The following is a 25,955-nucleotide window of genomic DNA, read 5'->3' as shown; positions in this document are numbered from 1 at the left end:
TAGTATATGCCAGTATTTTTTTTTGAGGGCCAAAGAGTTGGAGAATGTGAAGTTAAATCTATAAATTCATGATTTTTAATCCACACAGAAACACAGATTATATTGTGACATGTTACACATATTTGCACCTAAATTCCTTTTCTGTAACAATACTTACTGTTACTACGTATGATGTACTCTATTATCTAATCTTTAATATTCTGTTTAATACAAAATTCTGACCTAGACACACAGAAGTATTTTTATGACCCACTAAACAGGCTCAAGTCATTATTTGAAAAACATTGTTCTAAGAATCCCAGACTAAGCTATGTCTTAACTATGGGTGTGGAGAAAATAAACAGCAGTGAAAAATTTAAGCTATTTACAACTTGCAAGTTTTGTTATCTGCCCTTAAAGACATGGGGCAATTGTGCTGATTCAGTGAATTATTCTTGTAGGATATAGGACATAGGATATATACTCACATAACACATCTGGAAACTGCTAGCATGATCACCTTGTCTCAGACCTATAGCTGAATACACTGAAGTATTTTGCCTTTAGTAGAAGAAGCACCTGCTAGACCATGCACAATGTGTCATCAAAGCACTTAATTTTTAATAAAAAGAAACCGAAAATTCTTGGTTAAGAACCATCCCAATGGAAAATATTCTAAAATGCTATACATCTTTTTAAGATGACTTGAAAGTCACTAGAACTAAGTGATAATAGTTAAGACCAGAGACTCAAGAAGAGTTGGATAAATTTCAGTTTGGTTCTTGGTTCTGCTACTGACTAGTTCTGTGTCTTTGAGAAGTTACTTAAGCTCTCTAAGATTCAGTTGCCTCATCAATAAAAACAGGGAAGAAAACAGTTTGTCTACAATATAGATACTAAAAAGAGTAAAAGAATATAAAAGCATTTGGCCAGGGGCCTTGCAGACATCCTAGCTTTGTGGTAGTTATTTGCATCGCATCAAATCTTAGTTGCAGGTTCAGACAGTGGACTTGTTTTGACTTCAGTGAGGTTTGGGAATGTGAGGACAGGAACTTAATCTCAGCCTCCAGTCTTGTGCCACAATGTTCTGGAGCACTTGGTTATGCAAAGCAGACACTGAATGCCTCGCAAGACCGGCATGTCCTCCACAGGCTCAGGTGATGCTCAAAGGGAAAGGACAGTATTGCTGAGTCACTGATAAAGGATGTCCAGCTGTTCTTGCAAGAGAATCAACTTTTTATTTATAATTATTATATATATCACATGTATAATTATATATATCACATTATAAACAGGAACACACTTATATTCTACACATCTATTTGTAGCATAGGACTTAAGCTTTGCTGACTCTTTGGCAGAGCTGAATCAAGCTGGGGTGAGAAGAGGTCTGGGTCACAGAGGGCCTCAGGGTGACCTGGCTGCTTCAATACCTTTACTTTACTCAACTGATAAGATTTTCTTTGCAGGTAGTTGAAAAGAATTCTACTTACAAGATTTTGAAACTACCAGTGATATTAGTTATAGTAATAATGTTAGCTTACACCTCTATAGCACTTACAACGTGGGCTAGACATTTTTACATACATTAAATCACTTAATTATGATAACAGTCTATGGGACAGATAGTGCTATCTCCATTTTAAAGATAGACAAACAAACTGAGAGTGAGTAATTTCCGCAAGGTCACACAGCAGACTGTGTGAGAATATAGTCAGCAGCAGTTTTAGAAGTATCTTTCTTGCACTCAGCTGATTTGTGTGGATGGATGGTGGGGCGTAGTATCTCTTAGGGACTCAATGGTCATTAAAAAAGGGAAGGAGTGATTGTTCTTTGGCCTTTGCAAATGTGTAGGCAATTGTAGAACAGACTGTGTGTACACCAGACTAACCAGTGAGTGTCCCCAGGACCTACCCCCTTTGCCTCTGAAAGGAACAAAGGGAGGTGATCTGACTAAGGAGAGGAGGCGAGAAGCAGAGGTGGGGATTCTAGCCTATGTTTGCTGAGTGCTCTAGATGGGAGGCTTAGGGAACATGGTGAGCAAAGGAAGGCCCTCTTCTGGTCTGTTCACTCCTTGCACTTTTCTTTTTATTAATCATCTTGTGTTATTCAGGATCTAATGAGGACGCAGCATCTATAGAGAGGGACCTGATACCGTGCTCCTTGCACTGAATTTAGAAGCTCTCCTTCCCCGAGTGCTCATCAGGAAATCTCAGCACATGAAATAAAACAGAATGGCATGATCCGTAGCACTGACAAACTGCTACACTACCAGAATGTATAGCACATTAACCTTTAAGAATAGAACGTTTTAAACATTCCTTTTGCAAGTTTGAACTTAAAGGTTTCGTCTGTGGAGAGAAGAACACAAGAAAGTACTCATGGCTGAGGGTCTTTGTCTACCTTCCCCTGGACACAGAGTAGGATTTCCACTTTTGAGTCCTACTCTCCAACACCAGTGCTCACTGGTTCCTCCTGGACGGGGGCCAGCTGTTGGGGGTGGGCTGTGTGTGGAGAGTGGCTGTCTCCGAGTCTCTCTGCCCACATCTACCTCTCTTGACCTGTAACTAGGCCTCCTAAGTTCCCAGCTTGGCTTGGCAGTATTGCTCTGGGCTACAGTCTCCAAGAAGTCTCTCTGCCTCCCTGGATCTTGGGGCACCTGAAAGGGCAGGCTGGATGAAGCTCAGTAACACAGCCCAGCCCAAGGGAGAGGGCTGCTCTATGGCTTTGGGCAGGCAGACCTGGAATGAGCTGGCAGGCCTTACTCTGGTCTTGAGGGACAGGTACCCACATCAGGAAACCACCATCTGAACTGGCCCCTGTTTTGGCAGTCTGAACTGAGAGCTGAGCAGAGAAGAATGTGGGACTCCACCCCACCTTAAAGGCAGGCCTGTGGGTTAGGGGGAGCAGAGGTGGGCAGGCTGCAAGTGCAAGGTGGGGAAGGGGCACACAGGGAGCTCACACAGGCTTGAAGCTGTGTGCTTGGCATTGTCCGCTTTTGTAGCCGTTCATCCTGCACCTTTTATAGACTCACGGGGGCACCCAAATTCAACAGAGAATGGATGAAAGAAAATATATTTTTCTCCAGCTGTTATTTCCTTCCATGACACCAGTCAGGGCCTCCCCTTCTCCCTTTTTCTACTTTCACTCAGGCTTTTGCCAGGAAGGAAAATCCTACGCACACACCTGGAATCACAGACCAGACGAAAACACTAAAACCAGTCACCGGGTGATGCACACACTCCCTGACTTCCCAGAGCTGCCACACTAAACGTCCCTTCTGGCTGTCGCTGGACGCTGTCTGTGAGCGCAGCCCTCTCAGTGACCCAGCACATCCCACATGCCACGGTGTCTTCTTCTCGTTCCCTCTCTCTGCCGGTGGCTCCCCTGCCACCATCCTCACTGTTAATGGAACAAAAGGGTTTCTTAAAATAAGTCTGAACCCAAAGCGACAAAGGGGGAAGAGAAGCTTTCTGCATATTGGGTTAAGACTGGCTCCAAGAATATTGATATTCCCATAAGAAAGCAGTTAGCGTGCCCACTACTTTAGATGCCATGAATATTTCATTGGTTGATTTAAGCGCTGAGATTGTAAAGTACATACCCATACAGACAGACACAGACAAAGCACATTTTAAGAAACAGGGCCACCTTGCTGCTCTCCTGTGCCTGAGGCTCCACTGTGGCTCTGGGGCGATGCCATGTGGTAGCTTCGAGACAGTCATCCGCCTACCGCACAGGGATCTAAATTTATAGCTAAGCAGGGACACTGCCTGTGGCCGAGGTGAGGTTTCCAGAATACAAACAGTGGTGGAACATGCATTTGTGACTCACTGAGGAAACTGACTTCCCCAGCTACCTGGTGCTGGTATGATTATTCAATTAGCTTATTGTTTCCATCTCAATTAATGCAGGAGCAAGTGGATTTCAATTACAGCATTTGGAGGTAAAGGGAAAATTGAGGCTATGAGTTATATCACGTTGACCCTAGACAAGGATGGATGCTCTTAAAGGGTGTATCTTTACACATTGCCTAATTAACATCAAACTAAAGAGGTTTTACTAGTTCTGTTGGATGTAATGCTACCTTACTGTGATACTCTTGAAATTCACTTTCTTCACTACACTCTTCTCATGCAAAAGGAAAAATAAAGCAGTCATTCTACGCAATCCAGAAAAGACTTCCAGTCATACTAAAATCTCTTTTCTTCCCTAAGGTGAGAAATGGCAGTTTTGGGGGAGATATGTGTAAATACCAGGTGTGGTAAGGAGGGTTTGGCAGAGTGGGAGGAAATGTTACATAGAGTTGGAAGACCTAGTGTATAAGTTTAGCTTGGTCACAGAGACTTGGGAGAGTCATTTAGATCATCATGTGTTTCCCATTTTACCATCACTAGTTGATATTATTTTGTTCACGGCTGTTGGTTGTTAACTGGAGAATATTAAGTTCTGATTGGCATGAACAACAACAACAACAACAACAAACCTAGATCATTGTTTCCTGTAACTAAAGAGCCCTTGAGCAACATCAGGCTCAACTAGACTCAAAGGTTCACATGCATGTCACAGAATTTGGTATTTCCTGGCTGTTTCATCTGTGTTGGCTCCATTCTCATACAGAATCTATGTTGTTGGAGGCAAGATGAAAAGCATCATCTCTGCACTGATAACCTATTTTCCTTAGCTTTCTGGTCCGTGGGGAAAGAATTTCTAGTTCCTGGATGCTCTACTAAAGTCTTGGGTGTGAATTTATTGGGCCATGTGGGACGTTGGTCTCATTCCTGACATTTTCAAAATAACCAATGAGTATGGACTCTGGTCAGGCTTAGGTGACATGCCCAGCTCTGGGGTCCAGCCTACCCAAACTTTTATATTCAATGAGAAAGAAAGATGGACAGGAGCCTAAGGAAAATCAGGGCACTCATATCGTGAATTGAGGGCAAGATGCTGGGCAAGCAAAGTGGCAAATGTGTTTTTAAAAGTTACCAAATGTCTTTACATTGATGATACCATAATCAGTTTCCTTCCCTCCCTTAAATGATAATCATTATCACTGGACTCTCTGGGTCCCTCCTGCTTTCTTCATGAGGACTTAATTCTTGCCATCTGTCCTTGTCTTGGTCCTTCACTCTGCTCCTTTGCTGATTCTTTTTAGCTCTCCCTGGCTGTATCAATCAGGGCTCAGTCAGAAACCACAGCAGTGATTTGAACAGAAAAAAATATAATGCAAAAGAACTGTTTTATGCTATTGTATTGTTCTTACTAGAACATTGTTTTGTGCAAAAGTCAAAAGTGGTTGAGAGGAGGAGCAAAGGGGGTTTTTAGGGAGGGATAAAGAAACAGTAAATGTGAAAGCAGCCCTGCTTCTGGGTTGAGGGAAATGAGCAAGGGAGGAGTCCTTCCCTAGCCCCTGCTGAGGTTCACTGGGTACCTCTTTGAGGGAGCTGCGGTTGTCTGAGGAAGGGAAGCCTGCCAGTGGTAAAGTAACTTGACAGACAGCGTGGCCGGTGGCTGAGAGTGCGGGCTGCAGCTGGCCACGAGGCCTGCAGAGGTGAGAGCTTCCCGTCCTCTGAACCCAGTCCTGTGAATGGCACCCAGTCAAACCCACCTCAGTAGCTCTACCCTTGTAGCTGCTCAGTGCTCACAAAACTCTGAAGTCAATTTCTCTTTCTTTTTTATCCCGCATTTAACCTGTCAGGGAGTTCTTCATACATATGATGTCTTCAAGAGAGTATTTCCTCCTAGCTCTTGGCCACTGTTGTCTCTCACTTGAACAATGATATTACTCCTAATGGACACTCTGCTTTGGCGCCTTGGTCTCAACAGTTTAAATATTTCACTTTACTTTTTTCTTATGTGCATGGTTTCTGAGATGCTGGATGCACCCCTTACCGCTGTTCCTTTGTACTAAGGTATTTCCCCCTGTGGCTTCTTTCATGATTTTTCTTTGTCTTTGACTTCTGCCGTTTATACTGATATGCCCAGATGTCATTTTCTATCACTTATCCTGCTTGGTTTTTTCCCCGGAGTTTCCTGAATCTGTGATTCAGTGTCTGACACTCGTTCAGGGGAAATTTCCAGTTGTTATTCTTTCGAAGATTTCTTCTTTTATTTTTTCTTCTCTTTCTGCCAGTCCCGCATATCACACCTCTTGTAGTGCTCTCAAAGTGTTTGAATGTTCTGTTCAGTTTTTTCCTATTTGTTTCTCAGGTGCAGAGCTTTCTACTGTGATAGCCTTAAGATTAGTGACTGTTTCTTCAGTCATATCTAGTATACCGATGAGTCTGCCAAAGCCATTTTTCATCTATTTTACCAGATTTTTGGTCTCTAACATTTATATTTGATTGTTTCTTAGAATATCTAATTCTCTGTTTATATTGTTCATCTGTTTCAATACATTGTCTACTTTATCCATTAAAATTTTTAGAATGTTAATCACAATCATTTTAAACTCCTAATAATTCACATATTTCTACCATGTCTGAATCTATTTTTGATTTCTTAATGGTTCTTCAAATTGTGTTTTTGACTTTTAGTGTGTCCTGTAATTTTTTCTTTATAGTGGGCATGGTATACCAGGCAAAGGAAACGCTGTGAATAGGCCTTTTGTACTGTGGATTTAAGGTGGAAGGTGGAAGGGAGTATTCCATAGTCCTGATGATTCGGTCCCAGTCTCCTAGTGAAGACATGTCCTTGGACTGTGCACATCATAAATGCCTCTTGGTTTGGTGGCAGGGTGAGCTAGAGTTTACCCCTTGTCTTCTTTCATATAGAAGGTAACAGCCGACTGGAGTTAGGCATTTCACTTTCCCAAGTCAGTTTGGCTGTGATAAAAGCCCTCGCAGGCTCTCACTAGCTGGTCACCCCTCCAACCGAGGCAGACTTTATTAAGAGTAGCAGACTGCTCTGACGTAGTTTAAAATCATCCTTTCCCCCTTCTCCTGCCCAAAACAGGTGGAAATTGGCCCCCCAGTATTCATTATGAGAGTCATAGTGGACTTCTCAGAATGTTCCTGTGATTGAGTTCTGTGGGAGTCCGGTCCACACTGACCAGTGCAGGTTTCCCTACGGGTTTCAGATGGCTTCTTTCTAGAGAATTTGCTATTCTATGTGTTTGCCTGTTATGTCTCTAGTTTCATAGAAAATCATTTGCCCTGACTTGATCTTTTTTATGAATCTAAGAAGAGTATTTTTTAAAGCTTTTAGTAGTTACTACAGAATGGCAATATTTGAGCCGCTTATATGCTGAAGTAAAAACCAGAAGTGTTTTTTTTGTTTTGTTTTGTTTTGTTTTTGGTCACATACTCACCATTACTCTGGTCCATTTAGTTTTTAAATTTGATTTAATTGGTACACTTCTGATACTCACCATGGTCACATTCTTTGCAGGGGATTTGTACCTTTGTATAGCATATCTTGATTTTTCCTTTTTGCCTGATTTTCCTCCCCTTCCTTCAAACCTTCTCCCCCTCCTTAATTACAAAGGCTTTGTTTGCATTTTTCTTCTATTTTTTCCTTTTCCCTTCTTTCCTTTCCTCTCCCTTCTTCCACTTCCCAATTGAACATTTTTTCCTACTTTTCTTTTTCTACCATAATCTTAGTTTCAGTAGGGCAGCTAGAGTATCTTTGTAAAAATGTAAGACAGATTCCATCAGTCCTTTGCTTACAACTTTCCAATGGCTTCCATCTTATGCAGAGAGAAAACCAAAGATATTTTGAAGACTTTTAAGGCCTTGAACAATGTGTCCCTCATCAGTCTTCTGATCTCACTTCTTTTCTTGTGACTGTCTTCCTTCTGTCCATGTTGGCCTCCTCCTCAGGCATATACTTTTTCAGATTTTTGTATATGCCCTTCCCTGTATCTAGAGAACACATGGATTACTGTTTTACTCTTTTTTTTCCTGATTCTTTACTCATCCACCACCTCAGGAAAACATTTTAAAAAGAGTATTTAAGGTACTCTTAGAGAATTGTTCACCTACTTCATTTTTTTTCATAGCACTTTACCACACCTGGAATACTAAATGTCCTTATTGTTTATGGTGTGTCTCCTGCACTTACTGTAGTTCATAAATACAATTTTTGAGAGTAGAAATATTTGTCTATTTTATTCACTGATGCAGTCCTAAAGCCTTGTATATAATAAGTGTAGGAGAGAAAAAAATATATCCTTTATCTGCTTAAATTAAGTGAATGGGAACTTTGGAATTAAACTGTTAACTGGCCCAAAGTTCTTCCAAAGGCTCATGTATTGCACGCTCCATTCCTAGGAAGGCACTGATGCGAGGTGGTGGAGCCTTCATAAGGTCGGGCCCAGTGGAAGGTCTGTAGGTCATGGAGGATGTGCCCTTGAAGGCACTGTAGAACCCTGGTGCCTTCCATTCTCTGAGTTTTTCTTGGCTATGAAGTGGATAATTTTACCCTGCCATGCACTTCCAACGTGATGTGCTGCCTCACCCCAGGCCTAAAACAGCAGTGCTAATTGATCATGGGTGTGAAAACTACAAAACTGTGAGCTAAACAAAGCTTGTCTATTTGTGAGTTGATTGTCTCAGGTATTTGCTGTAATGAGGGAAAGATAACTAACACATTGCTGAGAGATAGAGTAACACGAGGAAAAGTACACAGTTTTTAATAAAAGTATGCATTTTTTAAGTTGTAAAAATATTTTCTTTTTAGTATTTAGTGTCTACTAATTTTACAAAATTTTGGGTTCCAATACATATAATCTATTTCCCCACTATCCTGTTTTACTGATCCCCACTAACTCCTCCAATTCCTTCATTCTTGTCCAATAATAGTTTATCTCCTGTTTTCATGTCATCTTTTTTAGATTCCACATGCTAGGGAGAACATTCAATGTTTGTCTTTCTGAGTCTGGCCAATTTTGCTCAACATGATGACCTCTGGACCCAACCATCTTCCTGCAAATGACAACATTTTGTTCTTCTTTATGGCTTGATAATACTGTGTATGTCTGCCATATTTTCTTAATCCTTTTATCTGTTGATGGGCACCTAAACTGCTTCCATATCTTGGTTGTTATGAATTGTGCTATAATAATGATGTTAATCTTTTTGATGGACATGGAGTATCAGAGAAAAGCAAAATCTGGAAGAAAAATGTGAGACTTGGGGCCAGATAGCATATACAAAAAAGAGAGTGAGTTTTGAGAAGTGACTGGACAAAAGAAAGGAGGTTAGGAATTCTGGAGGAGATAAATTATGGGGAGATGATAGAAAATATGTGAAGAAAACTAGTGGAATATAAGGGTTCACTTAGGTTTGTTTACGTGGACTCATTTCAGTGTTAAGTGCTTCTGAAAAGGGCTTCAACTCCAGCAGCATTCAGAAAGCTTACAGATTCCTGCTCTCCACACCTTCTCCGAGACTATCTGATGGTTGCTTATCTTGGTCTCCACACCTGTAAGAGCTGATGGCCACATCGCTGCCTCTGCCGGAGTTCATTTTGACCTTGGCAACAAGTCAGAACCTGAAAACCAAATCTGGTGCATTAATTTTTTCCAGAGTAAAAGCCCTGAGTTGTAATTATGAGAAATCCTTGAAATGCTAAATATCCTGGAAGTATTGATTATTAGTTTAAATTTTCATAATTTTTCCAGTTCCTGTAAATCTGGCTTTGGTCAAAAACACACAGCATAAAGAAGAGACAAGAAGTAACCAAGTGGGTGGTCAGGGCTGGGGTCAGTTCATAACCAAGTCTGCACTCCAGTAGCCAGGCCTAGTGAGATCATTAGGCTAGGCTCCCTCCCTGGGAGTTCATTGTAACTTTAATAAGCATTTACTGAGTGTGAGTGTGTGTGAGGGCTTATGGTGGGACCTGGTGGGGTTACAGATTGAGCCAAAAAGAAATAAAATATTCTTCCTTCTCTGAATGGTTTTGGAACCAAGTAAGGGTCAGCTGTGTGGAAATAATACAGAAGAGATGACAAAGGACACAGAGAAGAGGGGAAAAAGTAGTTTTGGTAAGAATGGTAGTAGGTAGCCTCCAGATTCCAAAATAAATACAGAATTAAGAGCATACTTCTAAATTTGTCTGAAGCAATGCAGCTGACATGAGAATATTATGTGGAATTTTAGACAGATGAGTAGAAAAAGATAGAGGATATTGCTTTTAAATACCATTTTAAGAGTGAGCAATGAAATTATCTTTGCTATCATATTCTGTCTTGTCAGTACGATACTGTATTCACTAGTAAGTTCTTCCTCCTGTTGCCCGCTATGCATAGAAAATAGGCCCAGGTCATCTTCATTTCCCAGAATAACTCAAAATTTAAAGTCATATTCTCTTTTATTTATAAAAAGAGAATAGCAAAGCTAATTTGGGCATAAGTTATTATTTCCTAGGGACACTATAACTTTATCTTATAATACATAAAGTGTGAAGTATAAGTATGAACAGAGCTAGAGATTTTATACGTATTTTATGTATGTTAAATACCTTATTCAATTAAATTAGAGTATAAACAGAGAAAAATGGTCGAAATAGAGGATCCTCTGAAAATAACGTTATGGTGGACAGAGTTTAAAAGAATGACTCTGAAGTTAGATTTGAGTTTGAGTTTCGGCTCAGCCACTGAGAAGCTCTGTTAATTCAGACCACTACCTAACTCTCCAAGGTTTGTCTTCAGCACTTGAATAACTGGGATGAAGGTTGTGATATGAAGCTCTTAATGTGGCAAAACACTCATGGTCATCTTACTAGCAATTAATTCTATCCTTTGTGAAGAGAACACAGTTGTTCAAGGGCAGGAAATGGATTTGCTATTGCAGGTGTTTGTTGGTACCCAAAGGAGCTGGGCATGGACACACACCCATGATCTCAGTGCTCTTGGAGGCTGAGGCAGGAAGATTGCAAGTTCCAATCTAGCCCAACCAACTTAGCAATTTAGAGACAGCCTTTCTCAAAATAAACATTTATCTGAAACTGAAACAGTGCAAAGATTTTGGATTAAATCCCTAATACTGCAAATAAAAAAAGTGGAAACATCAGCTTCACAAATCAAGTTACTATTATGATCTATATTCTAACATCATCTATCATGTTATGTTTTTATATTATTAAAAATTGCTTGTATCTGTCAAATTAAATGATTCAAAATCAGCCATGGGTTATGATTGGAATTCCAACAACACTGATCTCAGTACCTTCCCAACTGTAGGATATGGGACTCTAATGTATACAGATGGCTCCCAAGGGCTATTGTCCCTGGAACCTTGAGTCAAGTATCCTTTATGAATACTTTATAGAAAGTAGCTTTCACTCTGCAGTAGCATGCTCTGAAGTCATTACTTATCGATCCTCCTGGCTCTCCAGAGAGGCTGGTGACACATTACCATTGGCAGGTAAATGTCGGAAACTGCAGTGATTTCATCTTTTGGAGCCCCCATGGCAGATACTGCAGGAAGTGGGGGAAGATCTCAGGCTGCATAATCCTGTCTATTTTCTTTCTCTACAGAGGGCCAGGTTCATATTAGGAATATGTGCTTTGCAGTCTAGATATATGGGTCTCGTTTTACTGATTTATTTTCAGTGCCAAAAAATGAAAGTTTGAAACATTGGCTAAGATCCTGGCTCTTTGGTACCTTCTTTGTAATTTGAACTTTATATTGATCATAGAATCTACAATGTAAAATGACTCATATTGTTTTATGTATTTATCACTCCATTGAACTATTAATTCCTTAAAAACACAGACTAATTTTCATTCACTTCTTCATCTCAGCATCATATTAAACTGTGACGTAACATGTAGTGTAGTGTCAAATTGATTGAGGTAAATTTATGAAACAAATTTTGACATAAGTCCAGGGGAAAAAAGGCCCTCATTTTCAGAACAGGTGCTGTTTGGGCTGCATTTCTTTTAGAGTCAGTCTCTTACATTCCATTATTTTACTTTGGTTGCCTTTGATTAATGATAATCTTTTTTTCTGCTGAAATCTCAGGGCCTTCATTTCCATCTGCCATCTCTCAAAGAATTTGATAAAAACAATTCACCGTATGATAAATATATTATCTTTTTAAGACTTTTAATTAAAAAAGAAGCATCTATTCAAAGGACTGGTAGAATTTTAATGGTGGATCTTCATTTATCAAGTAGCTAGATAATGAACCTCTTTTGATATAGAGCTGGAGGAGAGACAGATCTTCAGCAAAGGTAGTTGTATTCTGTACTAGTGTGTAACACCATACTAGATTATATTTGAGTGTTATAGTATCTCAAACTAAGTAACCGATTGTTGGTTTGGCATAATTTGTTATTTGGTTATATATTGCTATGCATTTTCTTCCAAATATTTCATATGTATTTGATTTTTCCACCTAGGGATGCAGAAAGGTCCATCAGTACATGAAGATCACTCAGGATTTGTATCTGTCTGAAGTGAACAGAGAAGCCAGGAGATCTGGCTCCATCATGGTTTAATGCTCTTTAGTGTGGGTCTTGCTCTACGATGAGAAAAGTTCAAAGGATCTACACCACTTGACTATCTTGGGTTAGACTAATGACCAGCTTTGGTAGAATCCCACAGTTTACTTAAACCTCAAGATTCTAAACACCCCAAATAGGCCTATGCTTATACCTATACGTATTTTTGTCATCATGCATTCTATCCTGTAATGGAGAGTGTAATACCTACTACAAGGTCTCTGATAACTGTGTGGTGGTTTCCTAAGTCCGAAGCCTGGTTCACAATACAGGAAATAAGTTCTTTCTTTCTTTCTTTCTTTCTTTCTTTCTTTCTTTCTTTCTTTTTTTTTTTTTTTTTACTTCAGTGGCTATCATCTCAGCCTGTGTTTCTCAGAATCAGTCAGATGCTTCTGGGCGTCCGGGGGGAAGGTTCAGCACTTCTGTTCTCTGAGCCTATGAGCTTACTGGCTCACAGGAAGAGGTTGGATTTTTTGGTTCTCTTCCCAGGATGCATGGCCACTGCTGGCTCAAAGGAAGCGGTTGGCTTCTTGGTTCTCTTCCCAGGACACCTAGCTGCTACTGACTAACACAAAGAGGTTGACTTGATCCATGACTGTTGCTAGCTAACAGGAAGAGGTTAGCTTCTTCCTGGGATGCACAGCTGCCACTGGCTCATCAGAAGGGGATGGCCTAGACTCTCATCTATATTTTGATAGCATCTATGTGTTCTGAAATGAAATGAAACAGTTAAAGTATACAATAGCCAATCAAGCATAACAAAGATAAAGGTACTAGTGACCAGCAGGTAGGATATCTTTTTGTTAAGGCTTCAGTATGTTTGATCATGGGATCATTGTGGCATCTCAGTCAACAGGCACAATATGAAGCAAGGATATAATAAAGTACATGTCATACCTATTGACTAAAACACAACAACTGTTTTCTTTCAGGTGTGAAATTGGAGAAAGGCTTGTTACCATAGACCTGTACTTATAATAAGTAATTGGTCATAAAACACTTGGCCATGTGACTGAGTGCTGGAGTAAGGATTGAAAGAAAGTTAGTTCTGTAAATTTACAAAGGGAAACTGGCTTAAGAGTGATGACAACTCCAGACAACAAACAAAAACCTTGAAGCCACGTAATCAGGAAAAGGGAATATGTAAGTCTTCCAATCAACAGGCATCATTTATCTAAAGTCTTTTTGAAGAGACAGGTGTAGGTCAGCTTGGATGGCCTGGTGAACATGGTAGAGATCGGTTGTCCATTGTTTCTCAAGGATCAGCCCATGACTTGAGAATGATGGATCTAGGCATCATGTCCGGTTGCCTTCACTGTAAAAGGAGTTAAGATCACTGTGTGGGAGCCTTTTCATCAAGGATTGGCCATATTCTGAGTATCTAAGGCCTTAATTAGTAGCACAGTTCTGGGACAAAAGTGAGGTTTGTTTGTTGGAGAGGGTCTGGAGTTTGTTTGTTTTAAGGCTATACATTTGTTGGCAGTGGGAAGGAATCTCATGAAGGCTTACTGAGTTATTTTTCCTAAAGAAAGTTCTCAACATAGGGAGCTCAAAGAGAAATAGCCCATGAAACCTGGTCATATTTTTCAGGGGTCTATACAAGTGCCTCAGGTGTGGGTATTAGAATGACAAGGATACTTGTAATTGATCGATTCTTCAATGAGTCAACAAGTATGGCTGAAAACTGCCAGCAAGGGCGAATAATTAGAGTCTCTTTTTTTGTCTAGTTTACCTTATTATTACCTTTATGTCGGGTTACATGTTTTTTGTTGGATACTTGAGACCAAGTCAAAGTAAGACAAATATTAATATATATTTTCCTCCTGGATATTTAAGATCAAGCTGAAGTGAGACCAGTATCAATTGAAATTAACCTCTTGCCAGTATCAAGGTCAGTTAAGGCTTTCCAGGAATTACTTGGGGGACCATATGTAGAGCCTCTTAGCTCCTCTGTCAGGGTCAGGCACCCAAGTTGTGTTGAAACACAGAAGACCTGGTTCAGACACCATCTTTCCTGCTCTTTTCTTACTCCCTCTGCCTAGGCAGAATTTCTGTCTTCTCAGCGGCACTGTAGGATCTGCAGCACTAGTAAGGACATTTTTTCCTCTTTCTAGTATATAAAATAATAGCAGCATATTTGATGGTGATGATGATGGTGATGATGGTGATATCCTGAGACTCAGAAAAGTTAAATAACTTACTACAAGTCACATAGCCTATAGTAAAGTTAAGTCTGGATGCTAATATGTGTGCCTCCAGATCTACTATTACTACAAGGTCCAGTATAATTACAACCCCTACCTGCATATGAAGGAATCCCAGGGTAGAATTCCCTTTATTTCTAAGGCTGGCTGGTCGGGGGCTCAGGCCTCTTTCTCCATAGCGTCTCATAAGAGGCTGGGGATGGAACTATGGCCATTCTTTTATGTTGAAGATTTATATAGAATTGAAGGTGTAATAGTTTATACACTTCTCCAATAATAATAGTCAAAGTAATAAAAAGTAAACATAACATCGCCTTAAAATATAGCAGAGCTTTATGCTTTTCAAATGATTTGAATTTGCAAAATCTCATTTATAATCACCTGACTTGATAGGTAGTAATACAGTTAAGGTAACTGGAAAGCAGGTAGGAAGTAGGAAAAACTTAATCAATTTGAAGTTTCTTTTTTATTTTTATTTTTGTGGTAATGAAGGTTGAACTTAGGGTCCCTCAACTATGGAGATACATTCATAGCCCTTTTTACATTATTTTTAAATTTTGAGACTGGGTCTCAATTAATTGTTTTGGTTTTGGTACCAGGGATCAAACTCATGACCTCACACTTACCAGGTAGGTGCTTATCCTGTGGAGCTAAATCCCTGACCTGGGCCTTGCTTAATTGCCTAGGTGGGATTTAAAATTGAGAATCCTATGCCTCATTTTCCCCAAATTCTGGGATCATATCTACAATAGGAAACATTTCCCACTGTGATCCAGAATATCAGAATGCAAATCCTATTCTGTTCTTTTCTATTCTTTCTATTCTATTCTATTCTATTCTATTCTATTCTATCCTATCCCATTCCATTTCTTCCATTAAGAAGTGTTAGTCACAACTGCATAAATGAATTTCATGATATGCCAGCCAAATTTGACTCTCAGCTGCAAAACACTAGATGAGAAGTCTGTCTTACTTGGATGTGTTATGATTCCATGATACATTGAAGCATGAAAATGTGAATTTTTTACTAAATATTAAAACAAGTTTAGAGTCTGAAGTACAGTGAAGACTGTCCTTTTGCCCTGCTCTACTGCCCTCCGGGATGTGATTTTCAAGGACCACCATTTCTCCCAGGTACTTCTCTTTATTTCTAAATACTATTCTTAGATTGTTTTAATTTATAAACTTTAAATATTAGCTAGTAAGTTTCTATTCACTGATCCCCTCATGTAAATGCTGAGCCCATAGATGCTAAGATAGCAGTTTTATTGCTCCTAAAGATCTTGGAGAATGTGGTTGGTTATGTTGAATTCAAGAACATTAATCTCCTGAATAAAACAGACTTCATCCTCGCATTGCCTATGTCCAGTTACACCAACACAGCCTTCCTTCTCTGAGTAACTGAGAACACACAAGGATCCAGATTCTCTGAAGGCAAGAAGACATGCCAAAAGGGGGAGGGGAGAGAGAGAGAGAGAGAGAGAGAGAGAGAGAGAGAGAGAGAGAAAGACTGAATTACCATTCATATAATCCAAAAGTAAAACAGGACAAGTGACTTAAAAAGTTCAATGATGTCATTTCTTCCCCAAGGAAGCTTGCAGCTTGCTAGACTTAGTTCTGTATCTGTCTAATTCTAGATGGTTCTGAAGAAATCTGAACCTAAAGCAGAAAACAGAACCTTGACAAAGTGATTAAAGGAACCAGAAACATCCTAGAAGACTTTCTTCCATCTTTTCTTTTTCCTTCCTTCCTTCCTTCCTTCCTGTCTCTCTTTCTTTCTTTCTTTCTTTCTTTCTTTCTTTCTTTCTTTCTTTCTTTCTTTCTTTCTTTCTTTCTTTCTCTCTCTCTTCTTCTCTCTCTCTCTCTCTCTCTCTCTCTCTCTCTCTCTCTCTCTCTCTCTCTCTCCCTCTCTCTCTCCCTCTCTCTCAGCCTGGCTCAACACTGCAATCAAATTGTGTTTTACCACTTAGCAACTTATTACCAGATGCTTAGGTCTGAGAGATCCAATTGTTACCATCACTGCGTAAAATTAGACCCTATGTTTTAAAACCACACAGATATTAAGACAAAGCTATGTATATGTAAGAACATAAATAAACTGAAATTTAGACTGAATATTCTGAGGATGCTAATTCCCTACACTTCATTATGTAACTCACAAATCATCTAAGATGGGTTGTGGACTCCATTTAATCACTGTTAACTGATTTCAGCATTGCTGTTAAGGTCCGGACTAGAAATGGAATCTTACGACTGACACTGATTTAGAGCTATGTGTTCTGGTTATATCTGAAGCTACAAAGCAAATCTTGGAATCATACTTAAAGGTCTTGCTGCAATGGGAGGCCACACACGACACATAGGCACAGTAACTTCCAGGCTAGGTTTGAGAAATCTGGTGCTTAGTAAATTACATGGCCTGTGCAGCAGATAAGCCAGCCAATGGAACAATGTTCTGTTGCATTTTTCTGACCCTTTGGGATTTAAATTTGCAACCTGCATCAGCAAAACTTTTGGCAGCTAATTCTATTAAAATCAAGGAGCCAAATTTCTACCTCCTGTTACATGAGCATAGTTCATACTGACGTCAATGAAAGCTGTGCATGCATAACTGAGGGCAAATTTTGGCCTGGGCTGCAGACATATGAGAACCGGCACACTAAAGTCACCTCGGAGTTCTGTCCCGCTAGCCTTCTGATAACATGGCCTTCTCATCATAAGTCTCTCTACACAGGGGACTGAAACACAAGTTAGAAGCATCTAATCCAGAAATTGAAGCCAGATGCACACTTAAGGTAGATACAGTACCAGCCACGGGAGTGGGTAACTGTCTAACTGAAAATTTCACTAATGTAGTTACGAATCACCTTCTCTTAAATTTGAGTCCATCTCTAACTTAGCTACTTAGTTAAATAGTAAAAAAAAAATTGTACCCCCTTCCACCTCGCTTTGTGGTTTTTGTGCTTGAGGACGCACTACCTACAATAACTTCAGTCTCCTGCTGCTGCCCCTGCAGCTGTTGGAGGGAATTCTACAAATATTCTATGCCTGGGACAGAGGAAAGAGCCCAGGGAGCATCCATTGATAAATGGACTTTTATAATGCAGGAGATAATAGTTAACAATTATGTGGTGCTAACTATGTGTCAGGCACTCTTACAGTTTTTAAATTACTTAACTCTCACCATACCCTATCATGTGGGGTCACTTTTATAAATGAGGAGACTACAGAGAAGTTAAGATGCTTAATATCTGTAAGTAGTAGAGCTGGGATTTGCATTCAGGCAGTCTGGCACCAGAGGTCAGGCTATTATTCACTCTGCTAAACTGCCACCCAGTTTAAAAAGGTAGGTATTGTTTATCATTAATTAGTTATTAGTCAAATAATGTTTATTGATAGCTGTGAGATTCCACTGAGAAGGGCAGAGGCATTTTGCTAGTAAGAGCTTGTCAAGAACTATTTGCGGGATCTTTACTGTTTGAAAGGTTTTTTTTTTTTTTCCTTTTTCCTAGCCAGTTTTTCTAATACAGGAAGCAATGCTGTAACCTCCAGACTAACCAAGCACTTTAGTCTTGACATTTTTCAGTAGGAAGGGAAACAAATTTTGCAATGACTTTTTAAGATAAATTTTACAGATGAGGTATGATCTAAAAATACAGTGAATGTTTAAATTTTAAAAACACTCCCTCGAAACACTCCTTTTGCTTTGAACACAGTTTATTGTTCTACCAACTTTCTACAACATTCATGGAAGAACTCTTTCGTATCTTGTATTATTCTGTTCTCACCGCCTTCCTGTCCTGAATTCACTCATAATGTTTTCTTTTATCATTTTGGCTTTGGAGGATACATCACTAGGTCTGGTGAACAAGGTAGATAAGGACACACTAATGATTTTATGAGCCTGTCTCTCCATTGGATGGAAGTTCAAAGCAGTATTCGCTGCATTTATTATTGTATCTTACAAAACACTTACAAAAGAGAACTTCCAGAACTGCTTCAGAAAGTGGCAAGAGAGGTGGGATAAGTGTATTTGAAACAGAGGGAATGTTTTAAAATGGATTAATGGTAATGCATATTTTATTGTAATAAGCTTTCAAAAATTTAAACATTCACCATGTATACTTTTATTAGTACAATTTTGCAGTTCATAAGGAATATATTGTTGCTAAATATTTTGATCAGCCCTTGTATACATTTACATAAATTAGTAAAGTTTATACTGATCATTATTCCCTTTCACTAATCAATCTTCTGTCAAAGTTCTTTTTTTTTCTTTGTTTCTTATAATATTAAATGCACCCAGGGTTTCCATTTGTCATGTGAGGAAGATTGCTGTAACTACTTTTTAAAATGTGGTGTGGCCATCTTTTCCCTTATAGCTGCATATTTGAAGTTAAAATTGAGTTTGTCACCTAAGTGAGATTTGAGACATAAATATTCATTTTACAAGGGGTTACAGGAATGCAATCTGAAGATTGTCAAATGTCCTACAAGCACAAAGAAAAAGGGTGGCTTCCATATAGGAATTTCTGAGTTTTGGTTTGGTTTTTGTATCACTCAGGGTGAACTTTTAAGAGGTTGGTGACTCAGTAATAGACCTTTTCATATTTGGAGTACCTCGTTGTCTGTAATTTCAGGTAGGAATTCCTTACTTTGTCCTCCTATTCTCTGATAATAAAATTTCTCCATCCTTACTGCTTGTATTGTCACTTTGCAGTCCTACTTCATGGTAGTGGACAAATTTAGGTCACTGCAGTCTAGAAAAAGACAAATTTTACTGCTTCCTAGGACATGAGGAAATCAGCAAAGTAAGCAAGAGAAGAAGGGAAAGTGGGGTTTATTATTTAGCAGTACTGAAATTGAAAAGATGGTAAATGATTCAAGTTGTTTGGTAAATGAGAAATGTGACTCGTCCTGGTCATATGTCTTGTGAATAACAGAGAAAGGACAAGAATCCAGGCATTGATGCCTGCAAACCATGTGCCTTTCATTTTAAATATCCTAAAACATGGCATAGGCCAAGGAGAATTTTATTTTTTAACATGACAGAAGGAGATTTGGATTTGCATTCATTAAAATCCTAATCTATTAGAGAATGTACAATGTGTATGTCTTCAGTGTGGTCTTACCTATAATCAGAAATGAATAATCTACTGTTTTCGGTTTTCTTCATTGTGTCTTTTAGCAATGTGTCTAAAATTCCAATTAAATTATGTAGTCCTCACACATTATTTTTACTTCTTTAGGATCTCTTTTAGATAAGAATGTTCTCTAAGCTCATTTGAAAAATTTCAGAGTCAACCTGTAGACTTCCACTCAAGTCTTTTCTGACCAACCAATGCAAGATTCTTCTCACCAGTATCCCATAATGATGAGCACTAGTTTCTGCTGAGGTACTTCTGAGACAGTGCACTTACTATTTCACAAAGTATCGCTATAATATGATTGAAGATTTCTACCTGCCAAAATGTATGTCAGTTATACTACAAAGCTGACTCTAGAATTTTCATCCTCTAGCTCGAGTTTTACCCTCTAGAACATATTTCAAACTGGAACTCTGCTGGGATCCCTTCCAAAATTGTATTTCATTTGAATAAAGTGACATTTTTTTAAAAAATGAGACAAAATTTAAAAAATTGAGAGATTTTAAATAAAAATAAGGTTTTCTGGTTTTTGTTGAAAAAGAAGGATCTTGCAATGTTATACCCACAGCCTTACAAGGTAGCCCGTAGCTGGACTTGGGCGGGGTGTGGATAGAGCACAAGTTCTCCAGTTCTTCCTAACCCTTCACGCCCTGAGGATTTCCACTTCCTGTGGCTAGGTGTCACTTACCACTTATTTGCCATGTGTGCATGACCATTTTGTTAACATCTGGTTAACTTTACTCCCCTGTGTTGTCTCTCTGAGTCCGTTAGGTCTTTGTTGACATTCGCAGTCTTTAGAATCAGGCAGCCCAGAGTAGATATGCTTAATCTACTTTTCAAAAACTTGAAGTTTACTATGTTTTGGGGCTCTTATGTTTAAATTAATGCTTGAGTTTCTTGTAGTACCAACACTCTTGTAGACAATCTTTTAATTTATCTTGGTCCCTTTTAATACAAGGTATTCAGAATTGAACACAAAGATGGCGATCTGGAGCCACGAATTTCTAATATCATTCACAGTTTTTAAGTTATAGCATTGTATTATTTCTCATTTCTGTGACCGAATACCTGACATGCAGAACTTGAAGGAGAAGGTCTATTTTTTGCCGATGGTTTCAGAAGTGTTAGTCTTTGGTTAACTGGTTGCAAGACATAAATATCATGGGAGAAGTACATGGTGCAGGAAAGCTGTCTACTTCAATAGCAACCAGGAAGCAAGGAGCAAAGGAAGAGGCCAAGAGAAAAGGGTTAGGAATCAGATACAGTCCCCAAGGTTATGTCCCATTCCCTACTCAAATCTACCCAGAAGCGTGCTATACTAACCTGGTTATCTCCCAAGCTAATTAAGGTGAAAGTCACAACAAAACGTGAGTATCTATAGAATCTGAAACATTGTATGTTTTATGTGACATTTTTTATCTTTCATGCAATAGATCCTCATTTTTTTCTGGTCATAGTGATCTCTTCCTTTTTGGAACCTACTCCTTGCCATGTTGGGAGCTGCTAACTGCTATGAGACCTGTCTCCTTGACCACAGAGATTTACCCAGAGAAGGCACCAGTCACAAGTCAGGACAACTTTTTCCCTACGTTTGATATTTTAGGTTCTAAAATTATGAGGTTATGCATCTGCAGATGACTATCTGTTATGCTTGAGATCTAGAATGTCCCCCCAAAACTTCAAGTATTTTGGAATTGGAGGTTGGAATTTTGGAAAGCAAGTGGATTTGGGGGTGCTATATTCACTGGTGGATTAACTCCCTGAGGAATTTAGAGCTGTTATTAGGAAGTGAGTTTTGACTGGGGCAGGTCACTGAGAGAATGAGTTTAATGGGTACACCTTTCGCCCTTGTTCTTTCCTCTTCTCTTTGCTTTCTATGATGACAAGAACAACTTTTCATCTGCCTTGCCCCTCTGTGTACCATTTCTGTAAGAGTCATTTAGCCATAGACTGAACCCACTGAAACGTAAACCAAAATAACCTACCCTCCTTAAATTGTGGGTGTTGAGCATTATGTCTCAGCAACTGAAAAACAATTAAGATCTCAATCTTCTTGTTTGTTAAAAATGCTAGTCAGAAGGAAATCACCCTACAGACAAAAAAACCACAAGAGTAAATATCAGATAACATTACAGAAGAAGTAATGTTTGATACTAGTCGTACCTAAGGATGTTTTTTTTTACCTCTTTGTTGAATTAATATATATTTTTTATTCTTCGCTACCTCTTTTCATCCTTATGTCCTTCCCTGTCTCCCTTGTGTCTTTTCTCTCTTTCTCTTCCTTCCATTTTCTTTTCTCTTGTTTTTATTTTCCTTCTTTTACTCACATAAGATGCTTTTATTCAGATGGAAACCAAGCAACAAAAAAAAATCTACCTAGTATGCTGGGAGACTCTCAGGTGATATGACTACATAAAACAACCAAATACCTGAATAAATGAAAAACATGTCCTTTACTAAGGTAGGCTATGAATTTCCTATGATTTTTGGTCCATAGAAATTGGTTTAGGGATATATATTTTGGAAATAATTATGTACTAAACTGATCTCAACCTGCTTTCTTAACTCTTACATTCATTGAATAGGAGCTTAACAATAAATGGTGACTCAACTCAATTAATTGGAATTTTGAGGTATGTGACTTGTTATGCTACTGTTCTAGAATAGAGAATGATTGCCATAGTCTTTGAATATTCAGATTTCTGTTTCATATTTATTCCAAGAACCGTAAAACCCTGAAAAGCAGTTTATCAAACACATTTTAGGCAAATGGTTTTTAGTTTTCTGTTAGGCCAGGAGACATTATTTGAATGGATTTTAGTGAAGAAAATGATAGAACTGTTTCGATTGCTCTGATCTCCACTTAGTTTGATTTCTAGCCCAGATCTTTGCTTTGCTGGGATGGGAAGACAATGATAAGCAGCTCTCTGCATTAGCTTTTTTGTACACCACCTCCTCTCTTAAACATATGAGAGCTTTTGACACCAAGAAGGCCCCTTACTTTAAGCTGGACTAAAACCATAGCCCATTCTTTCTGATAAACAATTAATCCATGCTTCAATTTATTGTGTAGAGCACAACTTTTTGGGTTTGTGAGTAGGTTACTGTTCCTCTCCTAGTTTGTGAACTAAACAAATACTTGCAATATTTCCAGGGATCTGAGTCATGAGGTGTCTCTCCGTGTATATGTATGCATTTGGAAATCACCATGTTCTTTCAATAATAAATGAGAACACTATGCTCTAGGTTTGAAATATTTACAGCTCTTTGCAATTTGTTTAGACATAAGACTCCTGAGATAAATGAGTTTGTGTATTCAGATGCATGTGGATAAATACACTGAAGTGAAAAGAGAAGTGACATTTTTGAAATATTTCATATTTAATAATACACAAATGCATATAGAAAGTTGTGAAGCTTTATTAACTCAGTAAAAATGAATTCTTAATTCTTTTTTCAATATTTTGTTTCTTTTCCCTATCCTGATATTAGAATTTTTTCCTATACATGTTTCGATTCCAGGTATTTATATTCAAATATAAGAAAATAATAATCTTAAGAACAATATAAGCATATTATTTTTTGTTCCTAAACAAAAGCAAAAGTGACTTCAGATCAACAAAAAAGTTTCAATTCCCGGGTAGATTTTATTCTAAAAGTTATTTTCTATAACAGACTTTAAGAAAATGTAAATTTCCAAATTTATGTGCATATATACATAGCCAATTAGCTTAGTTCCCATCTGATTTATGAGTTACTGTTTTACAATAGCAATTACAATTTAAACCTCTGTTATAAATCTGTTTTGATCAACAAAATGAATTTGGAAAATTTTAGGCTGAGAGTAGTGTTACATTCTGTAGTTGTACAAATATAATCAGGTCTTCCTGGAATTAACCTTTGTTAGTGACTCATTACCAATTTCCCCTAACCTATGTATGTGATAGCATAAATCTAAACTATGGTTTCTATTGACGTCAGTGATATTAATTGGCTAATGCATAATATGTCCTTGAGAAATCATCCCAAAGCAGCTCACATAAAACATTGACTAGTATGAACTTTACTTTGCTAACAGTCTAAGCAAATTGGTTTTCCCTTGTAAAATATCAGCACCCGGCACACTGATAGATTAGCATTAACTAGCTTTTGTCAAACCTCCTCGTTTCCAAATGTTAACCATAAAAATATATGAAGTAGAAACCACCCGTTAGATTGAATTAAAATATTAAAAGCACAGAAGTAACAGGAGCAAAGCAAATTCCACAGTGTCATTATCTCTTAAAAGTCAGTGAATTCTAATAACTATCTTCCTATTTTTTAGTTATCTCCTTAGGTATCTTTATTTTTATGATTTTGAATGGTAACTACAAAGAAATAATGAATGACAGGTCTTGTAAGAATATCCAGAATAATCACAAAGTTCTCCTAAGTGAAGCTGCCCTGTTCTGCTTATTTACATTTGCATCCCTTAGACTACTTTTCGCCAGATGTCAAGTTCACATGCTTGCCTCTGTTCTGACAAAACAAACAACAGAAACAAACAAAATCCATACAGGAACTAAAAATTGGAGCAAACAACCTAACATTGAACCGTTATATCCCTTGGTGTTTATAAGACCTTTTTCTCTTTTGCTAATGTGGTTTTCCAGTCAGAAATGGGGAATCCTTTCTGAGGTTATGTCAGTGCAAATGGGTGTAAAGGAGCTCAGAGACTCCATTTCATTCTTTGCAACAGCCAGAGAAGAGTGATTGCTTCCTTGACTTTGTGGCCCTGATCATTCCTTAAGTGGCTGAGTAAAAACAACATGTCTCCAGAGGAAAGCCTTCTAATGGGTTTCCTGTGGTCCATTGCCCCTGGGTGCTCACATCTCAGCAGGTTGCCATGGTGATGCCACAATGTTCAACCTTCTCTGAACCTTTTGTGATACTGACGCCAATATCTCATTTAGAAAATTAACGCACTGTGGTTCAGCTTCACAGTTGCTAATAAAAGGTGATGATCTCTTGTGGGTTACACTGGTGAAAAAGTGATGAACGTAGACTGGTATAAAAAATTCCGGGATGAGTTCTCTGTTAAGTCTGGCTGTAGCTTTCTTAGAAAGTAAGCAGAAATGATGATCGTAGGAGTGACTATTAAGCAATAAGAAAACCCTTGCCAGGTTTTATTTTTTAATATTCTCCTAACTTCTCATTCAAGATATTTAGTTGTCTGTGCTGTCATTTCTGAAGTAAATCCATTTGTTTGAAACCACTGAAACAACATAGAAATACCCTAGAGATGGTTCTTGCCCATATATCTTTAAACAATATGGTTTGAGTTTTCCTTCCAGCCTTGTTTATGTTCTGAATAAGACTCCCTGTTCTATGTCCTTATATTCTGAAACATGGGAGAATAAACATCAGGTAGTACTTTCCTATTGTTGGTGGAACAAGTCAGACAAATTCAATTGCTTAAAAGAACACAAATGTATTACCTTATAATTCAATAGGTCAGAAGGGCTCACTGAGAGTTTTTGAACCGAAACAGATTCCAGGAGGGCCGTGTTTCTTCTGCAGGCTGTAGGGGAAATACTTACCTTTGAGGATTCCAGCTTCTGCCTCATTCCTTGGCTGGTGGTCTTTGTCTGTCTAAAGTCAGTAGTGGCTGGTCAAATCTCTGTCATATTTTATCATCACTCTGACAAGGACTCCTCTTCTACCTCCTGTTTCTACTTTGAGATCCTCTGGATTACCCTGGGCCCTCAGGGGTAACCTAGGATAAACTCAATATTTTGAGGTCAGCAGATTGGCAGTGTTAATTCTATTTGCAATCTCAATTCCAATGTAATATATTTTTTTCTGTAATTTGTCATATAATGTAACAAACATACTGGTGGATTCTAGGGATTGTCATCTTTGGATGGCCCCTCTTTTGTTCCCATAAGAACAGAAGAATTTCAAGAGATAATTCATTATCATTATAGAATTTCTAAAACAGAGCCAAACAGTAACTATAAGACTTCTCAATTCCCACAATAAAATAAGAATTTTTATTCAATATACCCACTATTCCAAGGAGGAACTCACTTTACACTTTTGTAAAGGTCCACGGACTCCAATACAATGAAATAAGAATTCTGGGGAATGTAGTTCTGCTCGTTGTTTTGTTCAGGCATGTAACTGACTCAAGAGTCA

The 25,955-nt window shown here is 38.5% G+C and overlaps 1 long non-coding RNA gene across 2 annotated transcripts in view; it reads right to left on the bottom strand.

Annotated features, from left to right (window-relative positions):
* Window positions 1-25,955, bottom strand: part of LOC134473969 (uncharacterized) — a 118,740-nt gene that overhangs the window by 30,465 nt on the left and 62,320 nt on the right. Inside the window, exon 4 of one of the 2 annotated variants that reach the window (XR_010044478.1) lies at window positions 23,278-25,533. The exons of the other annotated variant lie outside the window; for it this stretch is intronic. This is a non-coding gene — a long non-coding RNA (uncharacterized LOC134473969). Of the gene's footprint in view, window positions 1-23,277; window positions 25,534-25,955 lie in introns of those variants that run through there. 2 annotated transcript variants of the gene reach the window in all.

Source organism: Cavia porcellus, unplaced genomic scaffold, assembly GCF_034190915.1.
Source record: "Cavia porcellus strain 051 isolate PalLab524CR breed Dunkin Hartley unplaced genomic scaffold, mCavPor4.1 scaffold_29, whole genome shotgun sequence".
In the NCBI taxonomy this organism is placed as follows: domain Eukaryota; kingdom Metazoa; phylum Chordata; class Mammalia; order Rodentia; family Caviidae; genus Cavia; species Cavia porcellus.
The sequence above is the reverse complement of the archived record's forward strand: the minus strand, read 5'-3'. Positions and strand labels throughout refer to the sequence as shown.